The sequence below is a fragment of the Cupressus sempervirens genome, chromosome 7 (assembly GCF_028749045.1).
Source record: "Cupressus sempervirens isolate cs-2001-9-10 chromosome 7, ASM2874904v1, whole genome shotgun sequence".
In the NCBI taxonomy this organism is placed as follows: Eukaryota; Viridiplantae; Streptophyta; class Pinopsida; order Cupressales; family Cupressaceae; genus Cupressus; species Cupressus sempervirens.
In genome coordinates, this window is record NC_143124.1 from 428,454,751 (window position 1) to 428,478,190 (window position 23,440).

Below are 23,440 nucleotides of genomic sequence, written 5' to 3' on the forward strand. Positions count from 1 at the left end.
TTTGGTTAACTAGGATATGGTTAAATATTGTGAAAGATAGAACCATTTTGAAAGAAGGTCTAAGGTGGCTAGAGGGAAATGGAAATCAGATTAACTTCTAGGAGGGTCCATGGCTTACTAATAAACTGTTAACAGAAAAAAAAGTTTGGGCCTCTTCAGAACCACCTTCAAGAGTAGGGGGGAGGAATGGTTGCTGATTTTATTTTCCTTGGAGGAAGTGGAAGAACTTTGAGCTACAATTGAATTCTATGGTTGAAGGGGACCTGATAGAAGAGCTAAATGTTCTGCTAGAAGGGTATAGAATACCGAGAAGGGATAAAAATGATGAATTCGTTTGGAAGGCCACTTCAATAGGGGAGTTTTCTATTAAGTCTGCGTATAAATTAATGTTTGATAAAATTTTGGAACCTAATCATTGGGAGAATATATGGTTTAATCATCTAATACGTAAGATTAATATATTCTTGTGGACCACCATCCATGGGAAAATTCTTACTCTAGATAAACTTATGAAATGGGGTTTCCAATTATCAAATAGATGCTACTTGTGTAAGGAGGAGGAGGATAATATTTTCAACTTGTTCTTGCACTATAGGTATGCTTCTAATGTTTCAAGGAGGCTTTTAAAGAAGTTGGAGGTGAATTGGGTGTTTGATAAGGATCTAGTGCAATTTGTGGAGAATTGGCAAGGCCCCTTTACTCACCCCCTCCTTGTTAGGTTGTGGAAGGTTATCCCCCCATGTTTGTTGGGGTATCTAGAAGGAGAGAAATAATAGGTGTTCAAAAATGAAGAGAGAGAGGAGGAAGTTGTGGTGGAAAAGATATATAAACTAATGGTTGAGAATATGAGTTGTAGTAAGTGGAGAAAACTGGCATTCCCCCTAGTGTGTTAGAGGTTAGAGTGGCCAAGGGCTGGAAATTGGAAGAGGGAATAATGGAGATTAATAACTCCAATCTGTTGGCTAGGGAAAGGACTATAAAGGAACCCCTACCTACAAATTGGGTTAAGCTCAATTTTGATGGTACTACCAAAAAGGAAGGCTCGGCGAGAGGAGGAATGGCCAAGGATAGCAAGGGAAGGATGTTGTTGGTGTATTTTGGACAACAAGGGAAAGCTTATAAAAATACCATGGAGGTGATGGCTCTGTATTGGGATTTTAAATTGGTGATGAGTGTGGGATGGAGAAATGTGGAAATTAAACATGTTTCTAAAATCGTCATAGAAATTGTTAAAGATAACATGAGAGAAGGATGGGCCATCAAACATGTGATAGAAGACATCATCCATCTATTAGCTAATTTTAATAGGTTTTATTTGAATCATATATTTCAGGAGGGAAATAGTGTGGCAAATGGTATGGTGGCATTAGGCCTAAAGGCGAAGGGACTAAGATGTTGGAAGGAATTTAATGCCCTGCCAAATTTGGTAAGAGAATTAGTGACTCTAGAAATTAAGAATGATGAATCCTAGCTAGAGAGATATTTTAAATTTTTGTAGCATGCTATTGAGTTGGCAGAAAGGACAAACCCATGAAGGACAGATGGCTAGGAGTGATGGAGATAGTACTAGAATAATAAATTCTCATGGCCCAAAAAAGAAAGATTTTTGAAGTTTGAGAAGATAGATTTTTCAATGATTTTCCTATGCATGTTCTCATACGTAGGCAAATAAAAGGTTCAAATTTTAAATAGTTTGTTTGTTTTGGGAATGATGGAAAAGATTGGGAGGAAGATAGAGGCATTCGACATGTGACATTAATTTCTACTAAGGATGCTACTATAATTACTAATAATAATGGCCATTATTTTTGCCTAAGGGATTTTTGGCTTAAGCATTAAGTCATTCTTAGCATGTATTTTTGGGTTCTGAAGGAGAAGAGACGGTTAGGGAAATTTGTAGAGATGAGTGGCGACCTTATGCATATTAAGCCATCCATGATATAGGAGTGTGTGAGGAAGCCACTAGTGTGGTATATGCTATAGGAAGGTAGTTTTGTTCCATTTATGGAGGCACTTAATGGGCACGATGAAAATTATTCCATGCAATTTGTTAATTCTTGGGAGGACCACAAAGTAACGATAAATAGAATTTTGTTCCATATCTCTAAGTGATTTCTCTAGTAATAGGATTGGCCATGAAGGGTAGGAAGTGGTAGAAGGTGACAACGGTGGCTGATGAAATGAGTTTGCAACACTTCTCCTTGGATGGGGAGGAACCTATTCAACATAGAGGTGGTTTTATGCCGGAGAAGCTCCCTAAGCCATGGAATGAGGTCTGTTTGATGTTGATGAAGTATCTAACTCTAGAAGGGAGGTATGGTGTCTATTATAACTACCACTTTCCTCTCCTAAATCATTTTCACCACCATGATTTAATTTCCATTCTGTTCTTTCTATTGCATGATTTAAAGAACATGATTACTGATGTAAAAGAAAAAATGAGAAAGGGTGTTAATTTTACCAGTTTACATTAAGGGTTAATGTTCCAAATGTATCAATTCCACCTCACCCTGGTCCCCCCTAGGATAGTGGAAGTTGATATTCCAGCTCATCCTAACCCTTGACCCTAACTAGTTCTCCTTAGGATCACAAGTCCCAGAGCCCCTACACCACAACCTTCACCTAGTAGGTTCCCTATGGATTTGAAGCCCATCTCTTTGGGAAAGAAAAAGAGATAGGACAAAGGGAAAGAGAAGGAACCAAAGGAGTTAGAGGAAGAGGTGAGAGGGGGTAGGAGGAGGTTAGGGAGGTTAGCTAAGTCTAATACTAAGAGGAAACTGAAAGCGGGGGCCTCACAAGAGGAGGAGTTAGAATCTAAAGGCATGGGTCATCCCAAATGGAGGATGAAAGAGAAGGCATCAAATTTTGGGGAGGAGAAAAAGAGGAGGAAGAGAAGGTCTCAAACTCTTCTCGGTTTAACTTGAGTAAGAGGTTGAAGGAGAGAAAGGAGGTGTCACATGTTTCAGAAACCACTGGGTTGGGGTGTGTGGACTTAACGAGGGACTAGTTCCTTGATATAGTGAATAGAGTGTCTTCTTCCATAACAATTTCCTCCCCTATTAAGGCCTTCTCCAAGGATAATGCTAACCCCCCAATTGTGCAAGAAGTTACTATGATGCATGGAGATGGTTTTTCTAGAGACATGTAGAAAGTCAATGTAGAGATCATGAAGAAGGCTGATAGTGAGGTTTGGGAAAGAATTCATGCACTAGAGGATAGAATGCGCCTACTGACAAAGTTCACTATCAAAGTGACACATGCAGCTACCACCACACTAAAGCTGCTTAAGGACATAGCGGGAGACCTACCAAAGGAGGATACAAAAATGTTGTTTGACCTCCTTGCAAAAGATTGGACAAACATCCTCCTAGGGAGGAAGGAGGCTAAGAAGCCTTAATCGTTCTCTCTTTTTTGTTTTTATGTTATTAATCTGTTGGTTGTTGAACTTGAAGGGGTTTAAGGTTGTCATGCCATTGTTTATATATTTTTATAGCTTTACTAGTTTTAATACTGGTAGTATGTATGTTATGCCTGATGATACTCTTTTAATTATGGTTCTAAACCTTGTTTTTGTTTTATTAAGTGGTAGGGAGTAGTCTTGGTTGATGGTTATCTGTTGGTTGTTGACCAGTTTGATTGTTTAATGACCAACCCCCCAATTCTGGTTACTTTTAATTTAAAAAAAAACCTTAAAGTTCATTCCAATTATTAAAAAATGATAATTATTGAAATAATTATTCTTTATTTTTTATGCATAAAAAATATAATATTTAAATTTTAATAGTAGAAAAATGAATGAAATTATTTTTATTATATATTATATTTAAATTATTATAAACATGCGTAACTAGTGTTGACACTTCACAACTATTTATATTATATATTTATTACTAATTTTAATTGTTGATTCCGGCTATAGCCATGTGAACTTTCGTAGGATGATCTTGTATTCTCCGACTCCTTTTTTGTGAATTGTAACTAAGTATATTATTTATTAATAGAAAAGAAATATTGCATTCAATCATTTTCTAATAATATTAAAATCCAAAAAGATGACTTGTAAACATGTAATCACGGGTTACAAACATGCAACATTGACTTGTCCTCGTTCTAATATATAATTAAATGTAACACAAACTTTTGTTGTTCACTATCATAAATATTGCCCATTTTGTGAGGCATGTCCATGCAACCATAAATCCTCATAGTAGCTTTAAAACCTGCAACGAAAACCATCGAAGACAATAAAAACTTCTTTAACGGCATCATTAAATTTGGAAAGATTATTTTCAATTTAAAAGTATGAAAACTGTTTCACATTCACGAAGCTTAGAATTGCAGAATTACAGTATTGGCCTGGTCATTTCAAAATCAACAAAATTTCACGTGAGTCAAAGTACGAGCAAATCCTTACGTTGACATTTCAGAGTTGCATCTTGAATTTTTAAAACTTCAATATAATATTGTAATTACGTCAGAAATGACCAACGTGACATAGTTTGCTATTTTGCCACGACTCGTGACGTATGGTTTCTTGTAGTCCAGATTTAATTCCTCCCAATAATCCACCGTGAACATCTTTATCATTCATGAAAGTTGTTTATACATTTCCCCGGCGCGTGTTGGTTGATTCCACCTTCAGTAATTTTTTAGTGCTGAGAATCAATATGTCAACCAAGTAAAAATCGCCTCGGAATCAAACGAATGAATAAAAATCAACGCCTGCATTTGTAAGTTTTTGCGTAGAAAAAGTGATAGAGTGAGATTGTATACCATTAAGTCATGCTCGCTTCTAGATCTCGTCCCCACATTTTGGAATTGGAACACGCACTACAGTTGGGATGGAAAAGAAAAGGTGTAATATTCAGATGCATGCACTGAGAATAAATCTATCGTTATTACGAGGTAGCAGTAAAACAGAAAGTAAGCAGCCTTAAAGTTTCTAGCAATCGAGATCGACAGCGAAAAGCATTTTACACATGTGAAGCTTCAATTCTACGTTTCCTCGGCTTAAATATATAACCCTCTGACGCATTGTTTCACTTATTGTCTAGCCTTTGCTTTTCAATTTCGCTCCATAGATCTCTCAACCCTTGTCGAATAAGTTTAACAATGGAATTGGACACTGCAGTTGAAGTAAAGATTGATCAGGATCGCTGGGTGGTTCAAATGAAGGAAGACATTCAAATTAATGGCGGAGAGGGAGAAGAAAAACAATTGTACACATCCATTTTCCTGTGCCCAAGGAGTTGCTGGCAGTGAAGGAAGAAGCATACGTCTTCACCCGCTACACGGATTTCATGAACGGCATGATCGACAGGGATGAAGATGTTCGACTGCTGGTAAATTGCAAAATCATTTGCAATCACCTGGCAAATGAGGGGAAAACGGGAAGCCTGTGGAACGGCATGGGTAAGTGTGTGAAATTGAGTAAAGTTAAGTATCTGGACCAGGTTATAGCAGACATCAACAAACATTATAACAGGAGATGGAGTGTTGCGGTGATGCAGTACATGAACAAATATATATTTGGTTCGTGGCAGTGTCTCACCATTTTTGGCTACTGTCATACTCTTGATTCTTACATGTTTGCAGGCCTTTTGTTCAGTTTATGACTGCAAGAGCTGGTCGACCGACACAAAGATTTTGCAGGGCTAGAACGGAATGGAAGAAATTCTTGCCAACTATTTATTCCTGTTGCCCTAAACTAGTGTCCACCCATTTCTTATTTTTCAAACTAAGTTTTCTGGTACACTGCTCTATGAGATCTGCAGGTATATAGATAATTTATAATTGAGAGCGATCTAGAGACTAAATGTGTGACATATATTTCCACGTCAAAACTGGATTAAGGATTGTTGGACAGGGGTTCTTGTTGAGGTCTGTTGTCCATATATAATCCACTGCTTCCTTGCTGTAGTAAATAGCCATATGGTAACAGAAAAGCTCTCCTGTTCATCTCAAACGATGGAAACAGTGTTAGCCTATCTCACAAGTTTGGCCATTCTTTATTCAAGATCGTTCTGAAACAAGAAGCAGTTGATGAATTGCCTAAATTGTGCGCGGAATGTGCATGTGGACTATGTCAATCAAATGCAACAGTCATTATATGGTTTCAAGTAGATTTTGATTAATTAAGTTAGTAAATGGTATGTGTTTATTCGAGCAAATGGAAAAAATTACAGAAAATGTGACTGAAATAGGCGAGGAATCTAAATAAAGATATGACAAGGTAATTTTTGTCTCGAAACTGAATACTGAAATATTTAAAGATTGTCGTAAATTCAACGATATAACAAATGAAATAATTATGTACGAACCTATGAAATAGTGAAATCACAAAATGAAATACATTGCTCAAAATCTAAGGGTTTAAAAAAGAAAATGTTGTATAGAGAGATCATTTTTGTAAATGGGATATTACACTGCATGTAAAATTGAAATCTTCAGTCATATTTTATTCGTCTCGTAAGTCCACTTTAGTTCACGATATCGAGTTTGCAGGTCGTCATATTTATGAGTTAATTTTTACAACTGGGTTATGTTGGGTAGATAAAATATAAGTGCCCGTGGTGACGTCTAATAATTTAGTTTGCAGCTCTTCATATTTATGAGTTAATTTTTACAACTGGGTTATGTTGGGTAGATAAAATATAAGTGCCCGTGGTGACGTCTAATAATTTAGTTCTCATGGTAAGGGTTGTATGTCAAGGTGCATGTTTACTTATAGGACCTAAGTGGGATGGAGTGACTAAAAAGTTTGATAATTATTATAGGCTTTGAAATTTTACGAGGAACAGATAGATATGATAAAAAATTTAAACTACTAACATAGAAATATTTTAATTTTGATAGTTAAATTATCAATTAATAATCATAGAATTCAAATTTTTGATCTATGTTGGTAATCCTCCTTTCTTAATTTGATTGTAAACATGAATTATATTTAATTTCACAATTTCATTCTTAGAATAAAAATTGAAAATACAATTTTTTTATATCTATGACTTTTATAGTTTTTGAAATTAAAAGTAGTCAAAAAATGGGAGCTGGTCCAAAAGAACAAAATGTTGCAGAATAACTGCAAGTCAAAAGATACTAAACTTAGCCTACCCCCCATTTTAATTCCAAAAACATCTACATTAAAGTATCCGAAGATCTAGCAAGAAAACTATAGACAACATGTCACATAAGATATACAAAAACCATAATATTCAAGAGTCCATAATAGGACCATGAACATCGCCCATAAGAGTCGAGTGCTAAAGTAATTAATATAACAAAAAACCAAAACTTAAGACACAAGGAGAACTAATTCTCCTTATTCTTCTCCTTTCCCTCTATTTATCCAACACTAGTTCGAGTTAGTCACTAGTATGAACATGTAGAGTGAGCCCACAACGTCCACTCCCACCACCAAGGTGAGACCTTCTTTCTCTAGATGCAAAAGGTAGATGCTAGAGGCAACTAAATGCATCACCTTGATCGCAAGCCTAGTAACCTCATCGAACCTCTGCTCTAGGATCTTCTACCTCTCTTCCAGGTTTTCAACATCCATATTAATGACCCCCAACGCTTTAAGTTATCCCTGATTGTCAGTAAGGAGGGGCTACATGGGGTTCTTGCTATGTGTCTATTCACATTTTTCAAATAGTCGTGAGTCTTGAGATAAACATATAGGCATCCTTAATTATTTGGGAAATATTCTATCTTAGTTTATTCATTCCTTTAAGGGTTTGAATAATAAGTTGAAAATCTCTCTCCATAACCAAATTTATAATCTCACATAAGATGGCATGCTTGACCCCACCAAAACAAACATGTGGCTTCACCAAAGTTACTACTATTTTCACCCTAGTTACAAATATAGGCCATCACTATATTTCTATGATCATGTTTAATAGTGCCCCCATTTTCAATTGTCCTCTTCAAGTGGATCCATCAAAGTTAAGCTTGAGTTGGACTGGGGGGAGTTGGTAGGTTTCCATTTCAACCATTGTCTAGCCAATAATTTAGAGTTATGAACTCTAGAAATGAGCTCCTTAACTCTCCTATTATCATAAATGACACACTCTAGGGGTTTTGAGTGGTGGGAGGGGGCCTGCCATCTCTAGTGAGGGATATAATCATGTAATAGGTTGGTGATTAATTGAAGGGTAATAGGGAATAGCGAGAATGTTGATTCGTATATGATTATTTATTTCCTTCCAATATTGCCAAGAAACATAAGGGGGGTTAGTTTTCATAGCATTCTAATGAGGGGGTGATAAGAGGGATACTCCCAACCTAGAATAAATCATTATATATTATTATTGAAAACCCATTGAACCTTAAATCTAAGTAGTATGTCTAACCATATTTCCTTGAAATAAGGATAATGGATCAAAAAATGGGGGTTGGTTTCGTCCTACATCTAGCATAATAGATACCTATTCACCAACTAGAACCCCCTTATCTTAAGGCTATCAATCATAAGTACGCTTCCATGCAACATAGTCCCCTAGAAGAAATTTACTTTTGGGATATTCCACAGGTTCCAAACATATTTCCAATTAGTACACTCCTGATGACCAATAATGACATTGTTGGATAATTTCAAACTGAATTCCCCCAAGGCATTAGGCTTCCATACCACAACATCCTTAGATAGGAAGGTTGGATCCAAATATTTAATATCTATTGTTGAAGGTTTTGGCTTAGACCCTAGGGTGGAAGCCTCTATTATAGATTTATCCTTTTCCCATTGTTATGAATGTTAGTACTCACCATGGTACCAAGTTGCTCAATGCAAACCTTCTTGAGTTGACAGAAATGTGACTTGCCAAGGGTTACCCCAATCCAATTATCCCCCTTCGATGTTATATTTCCTCCATCCCCATTACCCACCTAGTACTTTTCCATAGAAGTTTCTGAATAAACACAATATTAGTCTAGATTCTAGAGTCCATGGTTACACCATTATTTCCAAGATTATATTGGAAAAAATTGCCCAGATATTTGGCCTTCATAATTCTACACCACATTGCCTCTACCCTAACTAACCTCCATTCAATTTTTTATATTAATGCCCTATTAAGGTTAGAAATTCTTCTTAAATTTAACCCCTCATCGGGCTCTGGTCTCTAAATCTTTTTCCAAGTAGCCAAACTCATCCTTCACTTTTTGTCTATTTCAAAGCATAGAAGGTTCTGTTGGATTTTCTCAATAATGTCTTTAACTTTCCCAGACATTTTAAACAAATATAGCAAGTATACATGTATGCCTTCTAAAGAGGTTGCAAGGAGTTATAATTTCTCTACATTATTGAGTACTTTTTCTTTCCACTCTACAAGCTTCCTTTACATATGTTCCATAACTAGATTTTAAAACTAGGGAGAAAGATCCTAAATTGTGAGGGGTAGTCCCAAGTATGTGGAGGGAGATTAGCCTTGTTCCATTTAAGTTCTCTAGTGATTTTGTCTTGTATACTCCTCTCAATATTAATAAATAGATTTTACATTTATGCTAATTTATATGTTGGCCTAAAACTATAGTATAGTTCTTAAAAAATGTCTTCCAATATCTAGCTTCATCAATGGACATTATTCCATAGAGAAAGGTTTTTTCCACAAACTATTGTATCACCTTCAGCAACAGAGTAGTGGTTGGCTTAGTGCCCTTTGTTTTAGCTTGCTCCACCAAAGCCAAAAAAATTATTTTGAGCACTTCCACCACAATGATGAAAAGATATGGGGAGAGGGGTTCACCTTGTCTCGATCCCCTCATAGTCTTAAATAACTTCCCCAAGATTCCATTGAAGGGAACCACAAATTGGATAGAATTCATGACCTCCTTAATCAAAGAGACAGATCTCTTCCTAAGGCCCAATCTACAAATGATGTCAAAAATAAAATCTATGACCTTTATAGTTAAATAAATAAATAAAAATTAATGTATAAAACAATCTACTTTTAAAGATTAGGCCAAGAAATTGCACATGTAAAAAAAACTGAATTAAGGATGTGCAATGTTAATTTAAAATAGATTGTATCCTTAAAAATTAAAAACTAATAGTGTAAATTTATGAACATGCAATTGAACCGCATCCTTAGACTTGACAACTCATCATTCTAGTCTATGTGCATGACTTAAAAATTAAATTTCCATCTAAACCATGAACCTATTTCAAGAGAATATTATAAAAATTAGAGCATATGAGAGGCTAGTTTTCCATAAAACAATCTCATCTTGTAGCCAATTTAATCATTAAAAAATGAATAATCATCTATCTAAATAAAGAGATATTGATCTATAACTTTTAAATAAGTTAACTAATATGTTACTAATAATATATAACATAATATAAAATAAGAAGCTATGAATGATCAAATAAGTACAACTCAAGATCTTGAAGCATTCTAATAATTCTCACATTGTCCATTTCATTCCAAGTAGACTTGAAAAGATTTTAATTTTATTCAGCATAAAGAATGATAGTTAGTAAATATCATTTATTATATAGTCCTAAATTGGAAATAAAAAAAATAAAAAACTTTAAAAAATGATATATAGGCTGAAGCCAAGGTTATTTATTTTTATATATTTTTATTAATTATTATTTTTTAAGATGGAGATTGAACCCAAGACCTCCTATATAAGAGGCCCACAATTTACTATTGTGTTGAAGGCTCTTTCCTTAAAAAAATGACATTAAATTCAACAACTGTCTCTATTAATTATTTTATTTTATTTTTTATTTTCATAAGCAAAAGGCCATGGGACCCAAGATTGTGTTAAAATTGAAAACTCAATTCGCCACCAAATATCAAAGATGGGTAAGTATCCTTGGTGTAGCCCTTATATAATTAGCTTGGAGTAATTTAAAAAATTTTAGCATAGATAATTTTTATTTCCAAATTTAAATCTTTGATCTTAATAATACCTTCTAAATATAACTTGAAAATTAAACTTAGCAATGATGAAGTTGTTAGAATCTGAGAAAGTGTGCTTCATAATAAAAAATAAAACTTATGTCCTAATCAATTTAATTTTAAAATCAAATAGTATATAAAAAGAAGTTTTGAATAGCCTAAAATAGGTTACGTATTATCATTAAACTCTCATAATGTTAGATAAATTTAATTAACTTTCTACTTGATCTTACAAGTAGAAGAAAAGACTAGAGATCAAATTACTATGAAAGAGTATCAAAATATAATGTCTCATCAAAAGGATTATTTATCTTAATGAAATAAAGAAAGATTTTTTCTATATTTTCCCATAAGCCAACTTGATCTTCCTTTATAAGCTGATCAATCTAGTCAAACCTAGGAGGATATCTAACATGAAGAAAATACACAAGTCCACAATTTTTCTTATGACTAATTCCCATTTATTAAATCTCCTCCAATCTTTAATGAGTACAATAGGAAAAATAAGGACATTATTCCTTCCCATCACATAAATGTTGTACTTTCAATTTCTAGGAATCCTACGATTTTTATTTATATTTATCAAGACCTTTTCTAGATCACCTAGATGGATGTTCTTGAACAATATTCTGCAAAGGAGATGTATATTTCATTTCTTAGCTTCCACCATATGAAACATCACAAAAATAATTGATACAATGTCAAAGGAAACTCTATATCTATTGAGATTAAGGGTGAACTCCATATCCAAATCTTAGTAAACCTCACTACTGTGTCTTTATTAATTATAAATTTAGGAACTAGAACTTAATTATATTTTTCCTCACAGGACATCTATTATTTCCTTTTATATTATTTAGTTTATTGTTTTCCAATGGCTTAATATTGATTTTCAACTCGGTAACTCCTAAATAGAGGTTTTCCATTGATGTGTTGTCAATAAAATATTCCATAATTAGATTAAGCTCAAAATCATTTGAAAAATAAAATGAGTTTATAATTTGATCAAGAATATTGATATTATTTATTTTAATAATTACTTGAGTAGATATCTTAATATAGTACACAAAAGTATTACAACTAATACTTTTAAGAAATGAAATATTAGATAATAATTTTACTTTTTACAATATATCTTGTTTTATACTGTATGGATGTATCATCCCTAAGTTGCATATAAATGTATTCATTAAATATGTTATAAATTCACTACAACATGCCGATTTTTGTTTTCTACTCCATTTTAGAATTTCTCCTACAAAATCCTAAATGGGGTCTTTGGATGTGGACCTTGTGCAAGATTTCCCACCTTCTCCTTGTCTATAGGAGGTGCTTCTCATTCTCATTCCTAGACATAGGATCAATCTTAGAAACATAGATCTTGCCACATATGTTTAAGGACATGATACCACTAGATATCCTAATTCTTCTTTCAATTCATTCCTTTATGATGAGACCACTTCTTTCTATGTAGATATGTTGTTAGGTGTTAGCATACCTAAGATGAGAAATTTTACCTGTCATATTTTATGGTTCTTCTTGTAAGGTCAATGAGACATACTATTTCCATTCATGTAAATATTTTTAATGGACAATGATCGGACTCAAATTTTTTATAGTTGGCATGTTTAATTCATTCTATCCTTCTATTGATTAGCTAAGGAAATAAATTTCTAATAGTGGAAAGTAGAAGGTCACATACAAATAAATTGTTTCACCTAATTACATGTTTCTATTTATATTTATCAAAATATAATATTTGGTTAGTGTGTGCAGAAGTGGTCATTGGATATATGGTAGACATCACTAAAACATTCTATCTCTTAAAAATGAACCCTAGCTTTGATTGTCATTAAGACATACACATTTTTTGGCCCCTAACTAGATTTAAATTTTCATTCTGTTGTTTGAAACCTTCAAGTGTTTAGAGGTTTTGTAAAAATTGTCATTTGTTCTCTGGCACTGGACAAAATAACATAAAAATGAGCCCAACTCTTTTTTGCAAAGATTCTTAGTGATGTATAAATATGAGTTCTATGATTTCTTCTAAAGATAACTCTCCAAACTAGAATATTTTAAAAATGTATATAATTATTTAATCAAATTAAAAAGGGAACAAATCATTGTGATGAATTTATTAGAAAAAATATCCTCGTTAATTACATTCTTCATAGAAAAGTGTATAAATATGAGCCATAAAATACATAATCTTTATAACTATTTTCTCCAAAAAGCCAATCTTAGAGAATGTTAAACTCTATAAAGATACTTTGTTACCATATAATTTCCTTGGATTAAAAGATCCTAATATATCTAGGAAACAATCACATTAAGCTCACCTGGTCTCTTTCTTTACTTAAAATTAGACTTCATGATAAATGCACTCAAAAAAAATATTTTCAATTAAACTGATAACATATATTTTAAGGAGACGTGAATGCTCATAAAATTTTTACATAAGATATTTCTATGGACCTTATGGAACATGGATGAATTTTTTTCTCAAACCTTTGTTTCTCCTATTCTTCCTCATATCTTTCATTTTCAATGATGAAGTTTTTGAGACCTTGGTGCTAGTTCCTTTTACACAAACCCTAGAATAAGTTGACCCAAATTAATTCTTTTGGAATAGGTGAACCCAAGTAGACCTACTATGGAATTGGTCAACCTATGTTAACCTTTTAAATGATGAATATAAAATCCTAGGGCTAGTTTATACTTAGAATTATAAATTATAATATCGGGTGACGATATGTGCAAGATTATGGTGTGCCAAAAAGTGGCAATGTGAAAGATATGTAGGTTTGAAATGTGTAAAAGCAATTCAAAATGACCTTTGACTTTTTTCCTACCCATCCTGGTACCAAACCACAAATGTAATACCTTTCATAATCAGATACCCAATTTGAGAATGGGTATCCAACTTGAGAAAGGGTACCCAATCTATGTTCCCATATCATGGTGCCAAATTCAAATGTAAAGGGAGTGGGGCCTAATTTTTAAGTTATATCAAGTTTTAGTATAATACTGTTATAGCATAACTAGGGGAGGACCAATTATTGTATATAGTTACTGAAATTTATTATATATTATTAAATTATTATTATTATATATATATATATATATATATATATATATATATATTAGTAACCTAAGTTAATGAACTATATGATGGTGTATGTTCCTAGGGGTCCCCCTAAGAACATACATGCATTCCAATGAGTCCAAATGGGTCATGGGATACCCTAATTATATATCATATATATTATTATTATATATTATATATTAGTGACCTAAGTAAAAAAACTATATGATGATGTATGTTACTAGTGTTCCCCTAGGGACATTCATGCATTCTAACGAGTACAAATAGGTCAAGGGAACCCTTATGACCCCTTTTCACCTATTATAGAACAACATATCTTCCTAATGGTCAAAGGATGCCCAGGGACATACATCTCATGTCTCAATGGGCAGAAAAGGGTTACAAAGTATCATATGACCCTTTTTGACTCATTACATGATAACATATGTTCCTAGGGTCCTAGGACCCTTATAGACATATATGTTGTTTTCCAATTGGATGAAAGGGGTCATAGAGTATCCTATGACCCTTTTGACCCATTACATGACAACATACGTTCCTAGGGGTCATAGGACTCCTAGGAACATATGTTATCATGTAATGAGTCAAAATTTGACCCATTGGAGCACAACACACGTGATGATAAGGGTCCTAGGACCCAAAGAAACATATATTCTTGTATAATGTGTCAAAGGGGTCATAGAATGCCCTATGACCCCTTCTACCTATTGGAATATGAGAGGCATCTCCCTCTTATGACCCATTTCTATCCATTGAAAAAAATGTATGTCACTAGGGGCCCTAGGACCCCTAGTAACATAAATTGTCATGTATTTGATTGAAATGGGTCATAGGTTATCCTATGACCCCTTATAACCCATTTTAACACAACATGTTTGTCCCTAGCTGTCATAGGACCCACAAGAACATATTTTGTGATGTAATGGGTCGAAATGGGTCAAAGGGTATCGTTCAACCCGATTCAACCCATTGGAAACAACATGTATGGCTCTGGGGTTCCTAAAGTCCCTATGAACATATTTTATCATGTAACAGGTCAAAATTTATCATGGCATGCCCTATGACCCCCATTTACCCATTACAACACAGTATGTATGTCCCTAGGGGTCCTAGGTCCCTTGGTGACATACATCATGTGTTTAAATGGGCCAAAATGGGTCATAGGGTTCCCTATGACCCCTTTTCACCCATTTAATGATAACATATGTGATAGATTATCCTATGACCCCTTTTGACATATTTCATAACAATATATGTCTTTCATAGTTCTAAGACACTTAGGAACCTATTTTATTTGTTTGAATGGGTAGATAGGGGTCATAGGATAATCTATAACTCCTTTCAATGCATTTCATGGCAACATATGTCCTTAGGGGTCCTAGGACCCCCTACGGAGATATTCCATTTTTTTGAATGGGTTGAAAGGAATCATGGGATAACCTATGAACCCTTTTGAAGCATTTCATTCTAAAATATGTCCCTAGAGGTCCTAGGTCCCCTAGAGACCTATTAGATTTGTTCAAATGAATTGAAAGAGTTCATAGGATAACTTATGGTCCCTTTTGACATATTTCATAATAACATATGTCCCTAGGGAGCCTAGGATCTCTAGGGACCTAATTCATTTGGTTGAATGAGTCAAAAGAGGTCCCAATATAACCTACAACCCCTTTTCAACACATTTCATGACAACATATGTCTATAGGGGTCCTAGGACCCATAGAGGCCTATTTTATTTGTTTGATTGGGTTGAAAGGGGTCATAAGATAATTTATGACTCCTTTCGACATGTTTCATGAAAACATATGTCTGTAGGAGTCCTAGGACCCCTAAGTACATATTATAATTGTTTATATGGGTTAAAATAGGGTCATAAGATAACTTGTGATTCTTTTCAATGCATTTCATAATAACATATGTCCCTAGGGGTCCCAGGACTACTAGGGACCTATTTTATTTGTTCAAATGGGCCAAAAGGGGTGATATGATAACCTATGACACCTTTCGACACATTTCATTACAACATATCTCCTCAGGGGTCCAAGGACTTCTAGGGATATATTGTAATTGTTCATATGGGTTGAAATAGGTCATAGTCCTTGATAACCTATGATAACATATGCACCCCTCAAGACCTATTTTATTTTTTTCAATGGGTCAAAAGGGGGTAATAGGATAACCTATGACCTCGTTTGACACATTTCATGAGAACTATGACCCTAAGACACCTCTCAATGCATTTCCTGACAATATATATCTTTAGGGGTCCTAGAATCCCTAGGGGACCTATTGTATTTGTTACAATCAGTTGAAAGGGGTCATAGGATAACCTATGACACCTTTAGAAATATTTCATGATAACACATAACCCTAAGGGTCCTGGGACTCTAAGGGACATATTATAATTGTTCATATGATCTAAGAGGGGTCATAGAGTACTTGATGACCCCTTTTGAACCATTACATGAGAACACATGTTCCTAGGCCTCTTAGGAACATATATCATGTGTTCAAATGAGTGAAAAGGGGTCATAGAGTACTCTACCTAACCCCTTTTGACCCATTATATGACAAAATATGTTCCTGGGGGTACTAGGACCTTGAAGAACATATATGATGTGTTGGAATAGTTCGAAAAGGGGTCATAAGATACACTATGACCCCTCTCGATCTCTTATATGACAACATATGTTTTTAGCAGTCCTAGGACCCCTAGGGACATACATCATGTGTGACCTTTGTTATCTTGCACTCTTTGGAATCATCATTAGGCATTCTACTACTACTATCTAACTACATTCATCATGTTTCTATCTCTGTTAAGAGATAAAATCCATACATTAGAAAAACCACATATCATGTACTCCATCTACACAATGTTCTCTATATAATTCTTGAAATATTATTGCATGTTGTTGAATCTCTATATGAGAACTTGTCCAGTCCGTCATAACACAATGTAGAACATATTATCAATTGTTCTTTAGCTAACTCTTAACACATAGCCCACAAGGCCTCATTCCCTATTTGCTACTATGCCAGTCATCACAGAAACAATACTATGTTGACATAAATGACTAAAAAAGTCATAATTGTAATATGTCGGTTATGTTATCCATCTCTCAAATGATTAGGATTATCCCCCAAAGGTATATCATCAATATTCATGCTAATAATCTCCCCTTTTGGCATTGATGGAAGCACATGAAAAACATTTAAGTTCCAAGAATACCAAATGCAATTCTATTGTTGTTGCTAATACTTTCTTCTTTTCAAATTTTCTTCATCAATACAATTTGAAAACCACAAAAGCATTTTCTTTCTATGATTGTTTATTCTTAGGATTAGCATCAATTATTTACATTCTAAATGACAGGAACAACACTCCATCTTTGCTTTCACATTTTTAAATGCATGGAAATCAATTATTCACACATATCCTTCATTGATTTAGTTGAATGTTTCTTCCCCTTAACATTAATTACTCTCAATAGTGTGTCTCCCACATTTACACATCTCCCTCATACTAATCTCTCCCCCATAATGTCAAAGGATATTTTAGGGTGAACCCACAATAATGGATTCCACTTTTGTGGGATGAAGAAAATCCAAAAAACGTTGCAAGATGCACTAATCACATTTATCATTTGTTCATGCAAACATATTAACCATGTTTGCAATGAACATATATTATAATAGTGTTCATTGTGAACATATTGTACATTTATTAGGTATGTTCACAGTGAAGATACCTAATTAATATGTTTTCTATTAACATATTTTATGATGACTATGATACTTTAAAATGTCATTTTCTTAATTTGATTGTTCATTTTTACGGCCTATTGATTTTGACTTATATGTTGGAGCAAACGTGCTTGACCCAGTTAGCATGCCCCATCATTTTCCTCCAGATTCTCATCATTGCACTACTTTAGGTACGTCTATATCTTATTATTTGAATGTTTTTTATGTTTTCAAAGCATATTTTAATGTTAATTTAATATTTTTATTATTTATTTATGTTACTTAATTCTATTAATTTAACATTTATAATTTTTTTTTGGTTATCTTCATTATATATTAGAAAACAAATTTAGAAAAAAAATTTGTAATAAATTAGATAAATATTAGAAATATAATAGCTTAGAATATTAGAAAAACAATAGTTTAGAATATTAGAAAAGAATTAGAAAATATTTTTTAAAAAGTTAATTTCTAGAAATATTAGAACATTAGAAAAAATATTACATTCAAATATTCATTTTTATTAGAAAAATATTACATTTAAATATTAGAAAAACATGTTAGAAAATATATTTAAAAAAATATCAGTTTGGAAAATAATAGAAAACTATGAGAAAATATTCAAAAAAATATTTAAAAATATTAGAAAAATATTAGAAGAAACATTAGAAAATATTTTTAAAAATGTTAGCCTTCAAAATTATAAAATATTAGAAGAACATTATAAAATATTTTAAAAACAATAGAGTAAAATATTAGAAAATAAAATTTAGAAAAATATTAGTTTTATTAGAAAAATAAATTATTTTAATTAGAAACAATTTTTTTGGAAAAATATTAGTTTGATTATAAAAGCATTAGAAAAAATAAATTTAGAAAAATATTAATTTTATTAGAAAAAATTAGAAAAAATATTACATTTTTAAATATTAGAAAAGCATTATAAAATATATTTGAAAATATTAGTTTGAAAAATATTTAAAAGCTATAAGAAAATATTAGAAGAAACATTAGAAAATATTAGAAAAAGCATTAAAAAATATTAGAAAATATTTTTAAAAATATTAACTTTTTCAAAATTAGAAAATATTATAAAAATATTATAAAATATTAGAAAAATATTATAAAATATTTTTTTTAAAAGGGCAGAATTATTAGGAAAACATTACTATGTGAAATATTTAAAAAAAAATCTTGTACAATATTAAAAAATAAATTAGTATTTAACATTAAAGAAAATAAATTAGTATATATAAAATTACAAAATATTATAAAAATCCATTTTATATTAGAAAAGCATTATAAAATATTTGAAATAAAATAGTCTAGAAATTTTAAAAAAATTATAACGAGCTAAATCTAGACATAACCATAAAACTGATACAACTTTAAAAAAAAACATTAACCATAACCCTAACCCTAAGTCAAACTCTATCCCTAATTTCTAACCGCAACTCAAACTTTAATCCTAATTTGAAAACTCTTCGGCCCTAATCTTTAACCCAAGAGTTGCATAACTTAAAGAAGCTAATGTAACCCTAGGTTGAACCGTAACCATAATCTAATCTGAACCAAATTTAATCGAAACCCTTAGATCTCTAACTCAAACCCTAATCTTAATCAAACCCTTAGATCTAAGTTCCTAACTAAAAACTCAAGCATTGATATTTACTCATTTACCCTAGAATTTCTTTTTAAATCAAATGCTAACCAAACCCTAATCTTTAACTCAAACCCTAAATTAATAATCTAAATTGAAAGTTCACTTTTAAATCAATCCCTAACTCGAACCAAGTTTAAGTAAATAATGTACAACCGTAACCCCAACTAAACCCTTTAAAATCAAGTTAACTCAAACCCTAATCTAGAAATCATTTCAACTCTTTAGATCAAACACTAATCTTTAACTCAAATCCTAATCTTAATAGACAACTAGATAACCCTAGAACCTAACCCTAACCATAATTTAAATCCTAATCTTTAAACCCTAACTCAACTTGAAATGCTAATCTAACTCAAGTTACCCTAGCTCAAACCCTAGAATCAAAACCTAATCAAATATAAATCTAACACAAACCCTATTAATCTAACCATGTAACTTCTCTATAAATCAAACTAGGTAACCAAACCCTTAGATAGATCTCTATTTATCAAACCTTAGAATCACATGTGAGGTAATCTTTAACTTTTAGAGAACCCTTTAATCTAAACCATTTGAATTGTAATCAAACCCTTTATCTAAGTAATTTTACCATAGAGTATAGTTTAAAATTAAAAAAAATTACCATAGAGTATACTTGCTAAATCCTTTATAATGTTAACAAGTGAAGATTATACCTCTTCATACATTGGTTGTAAGAGAAGGTGACTTGAGCTATCCCTTTTACAACCCTAAGATTAACTGAAATTTCACTTTCATGTGTAAGAAAAAAATTACTTTAAAATGTAAGATATAAATGAACAAAAAAATTATTCAAATAGATTCATGTTTCCTAACATTCCAGAAATATATTTGTCATTAACCATGGTAATCTAATGGATTCCAAAATATTTTTCCTACTTCCTCCAAACAATATAATAGCTTTAGAAAACAAATATGTAGGAAGGAAGAAGGAAAATATCTATCCTTGACACCTTTCAAGTCACCATGAGATCTTTCATAATATTGACTCCCCTTTAAAAAATTTCTCTATCAAGACAAATGTAGATGTAGATAATGCTCAAAACTATTCACACTCAAAGGTCTTTGCAAGGATTTTTATGTCTTAGAGAAGTTTATTATTTATATTCAAAAGATATTATTTCTCATCATTTCACTTGGCGATATGAAAGAGAGCTCAAGGAGTAAAATAAAGCTGTAATGAAATATATTTTAAATACCAAGTCATGTCAATGCATGAAAATGTTACTTTTGTGTTGAATTAAAAATTGAAAAATAAACTTAGTCATTTGAAAAATACATTCTAATTCACCACTATTGAGTTTAATATGCATATTTTTATTAATGTAATAAATAAATATTAGTAAAGTAAAACAAATAAATTAGTTCGAAAAAATCAAATTTTAAATAAGGGAGATTTTAATGGCTTGTCCATTCTATTAAACTTGGTGTATAACTATCAATTAACATCTTAAAATGGTTTGACATTTTAATAATATTACTAAAGCACACTAACATTAAGTTGTATATGCATCATAATACTGCATTGAGAAAATATCCATATAGAAGTCATTAAATGCAAGAAGAAACCTAACCATCTTAACAATGCAAGTGTCACTAGTGAAATTTAAATAAAATATTTTCTAAAATTGCTAGGTATTTAAAATATCATATGTTTTCAAAAATAGTGGAAGCAATAAGATATATTTAAAATAATTACCACCACATACAACCATAGTTAAGTAGGTGTTACTTACAACAAGTCAATTTGTGATATTCAAATTATGATATTTTTGTTAGGATTAAACTTGGTGGCCTATAATAAAAACTTGTTAATTCATGTTTCATGAGTAGAGGTTCACAACAACCCAACTCTCATGAGAGGAAATGGAAAAATTATCTTTCATTTTATCTAGGGGAAAGATACCAATAATGGCAACATAACTTATTAAAGTTAAGGTTTTAGCTTATGGCCAATAATGACACACTCTATAGGAGATGTTATACACAAAAGGGTCAAAACATGATTTAAAAATGTGTTGAATAATACAAAACCTTCATTTCACCAAAAACCATTTCAGTCATATCACCAATTTTTATGGACAAATGTCCAAGTATTGGCTCATAAATCTCTAGTAGTGGTGCATAAATGGACCAATCAAGGGCCAAAAAAGATATATATATATATATATATATATATATATATATATATATATATATATATATATATATATATATATATATATATATATATATATATATATATATATAACATGTTTTTGCATGAAAATGAAGGAGAATTCAATTATTTCACCTTGAGCAAATCCAAATCAAAATTTGATCCTATTTGGAAATAATTCACAACATATAACAACTCAATTACATGAAGATTGCCAACAAACTTCATATATATATATAAAACATGTTTTTGTATGAAAATGAAGGAGAACTCAATTACTTCACCTTGAGCAATAACTTGTAGGTTTCCCCTAGGTGACACTCATTTAAAACCACTTTACATCTAGATCAATACCTTTAATCATTTTTAGAATTAAAAGTAGCCTATTATAATGAACTTTTACTCATAATACATTACATATCTCACATTTTACATAGTTATAATTCAATAATTGTATTGATATATTAGAAATACTACACTATCAAATTTATTATTTTACCACATTCATCAATTTAAAGACATTATTTTTTGGATTCAATTTATGAATAATAAAATAAAATAAAAAAGTTATATAAATTTGTGCATGTTCACATTAGATGTAACCTCCGAACCATGCTAGGGGAGAAGAGACAAAATGTGTGCACCCAACTTTGGGGATTCATGTTGGTTAGTACATGGACCTGATACCCAATTTTTGCTTCACAGCACAAGGTGGCTAGTTGGAAAATCCAAATCCAAATTTAATCCCATTTGGAAATAATTCACAACATATAACAAGTCAATTACATGAAGGTTTCCAAAAAACTTCATTTCATTTGATCAAATAGGACATGCAAGATCACTTATATAAAGATTCTTAAATATTGATGTGAAACTCTTACACATACACACATTGCAATTATTTCAATATTCTTGATGTGTCAAGTATAACTTTAATATCTTTTGATATTAAGTATTTTCAATCTTGAAGAACTTTCATTTTCTGGACTCTAGATAATTGTTTTGGTTAGAACTTAGCTAATAAGATCATATTTTCTATGTTTTTATAAAGAACAAGTTTCACAATAGTATTTCTTTGTTTTTTTCTTAGCTTGAGATTCTTCAAAAGAGATTGACCATCCTTCCTTAAATTTCACTTTCATTCCCCCTATATGTTGATGATGGAACTGTAAGGAAAATTAGGATCTTAACTAGGCTAAGGCCTACAATTCTTCTAGCATTTTTCCAATATTGACCTACTCTTCCTAGAAAATTAATCTCAATTCAATAAGAATGATAGAAACTCTCTTATTAATTTAAATATTAATAGGATTACAATAGTTTTTTAAATTAAGTTATCTATATATACATATATTTAAATTATGTTCATAATTCATTCCCTAGCTTCCACTAGAAACCTGAGTGGTCTAGTATGAACTTGTAAGACATGCATATGTGATGCAAGTGTCAACTTATTCAAATAACTTATATTTGAGGACCTTTATTATAGACAACAACAAACTATAATTACATATATATTTTTTATAACTTTACTTTATGTTAGTTCTACATGTTTTTAGTTGTGAGTCTTAACTTGTATTTCGAAATCATTTTCAAACCCTAACAAATATTATATCCTAACTTCAAAATCAAACCATAATCTAAGTTCTCAAACTAGATCTAATGTTACAATCCTAATTGAAAACTCAAACCCTTATCTATCTAGAAATGCCACCCTTTAATCTAACTCAAACTCTAACATGCAAGACTTCATGTAATTGAAAACTCATTTAACCCTAATTTCTTTAACTCAAACTTTAATGTAATATGGAACTAAAAAATCAAACCCTTTAAATAAT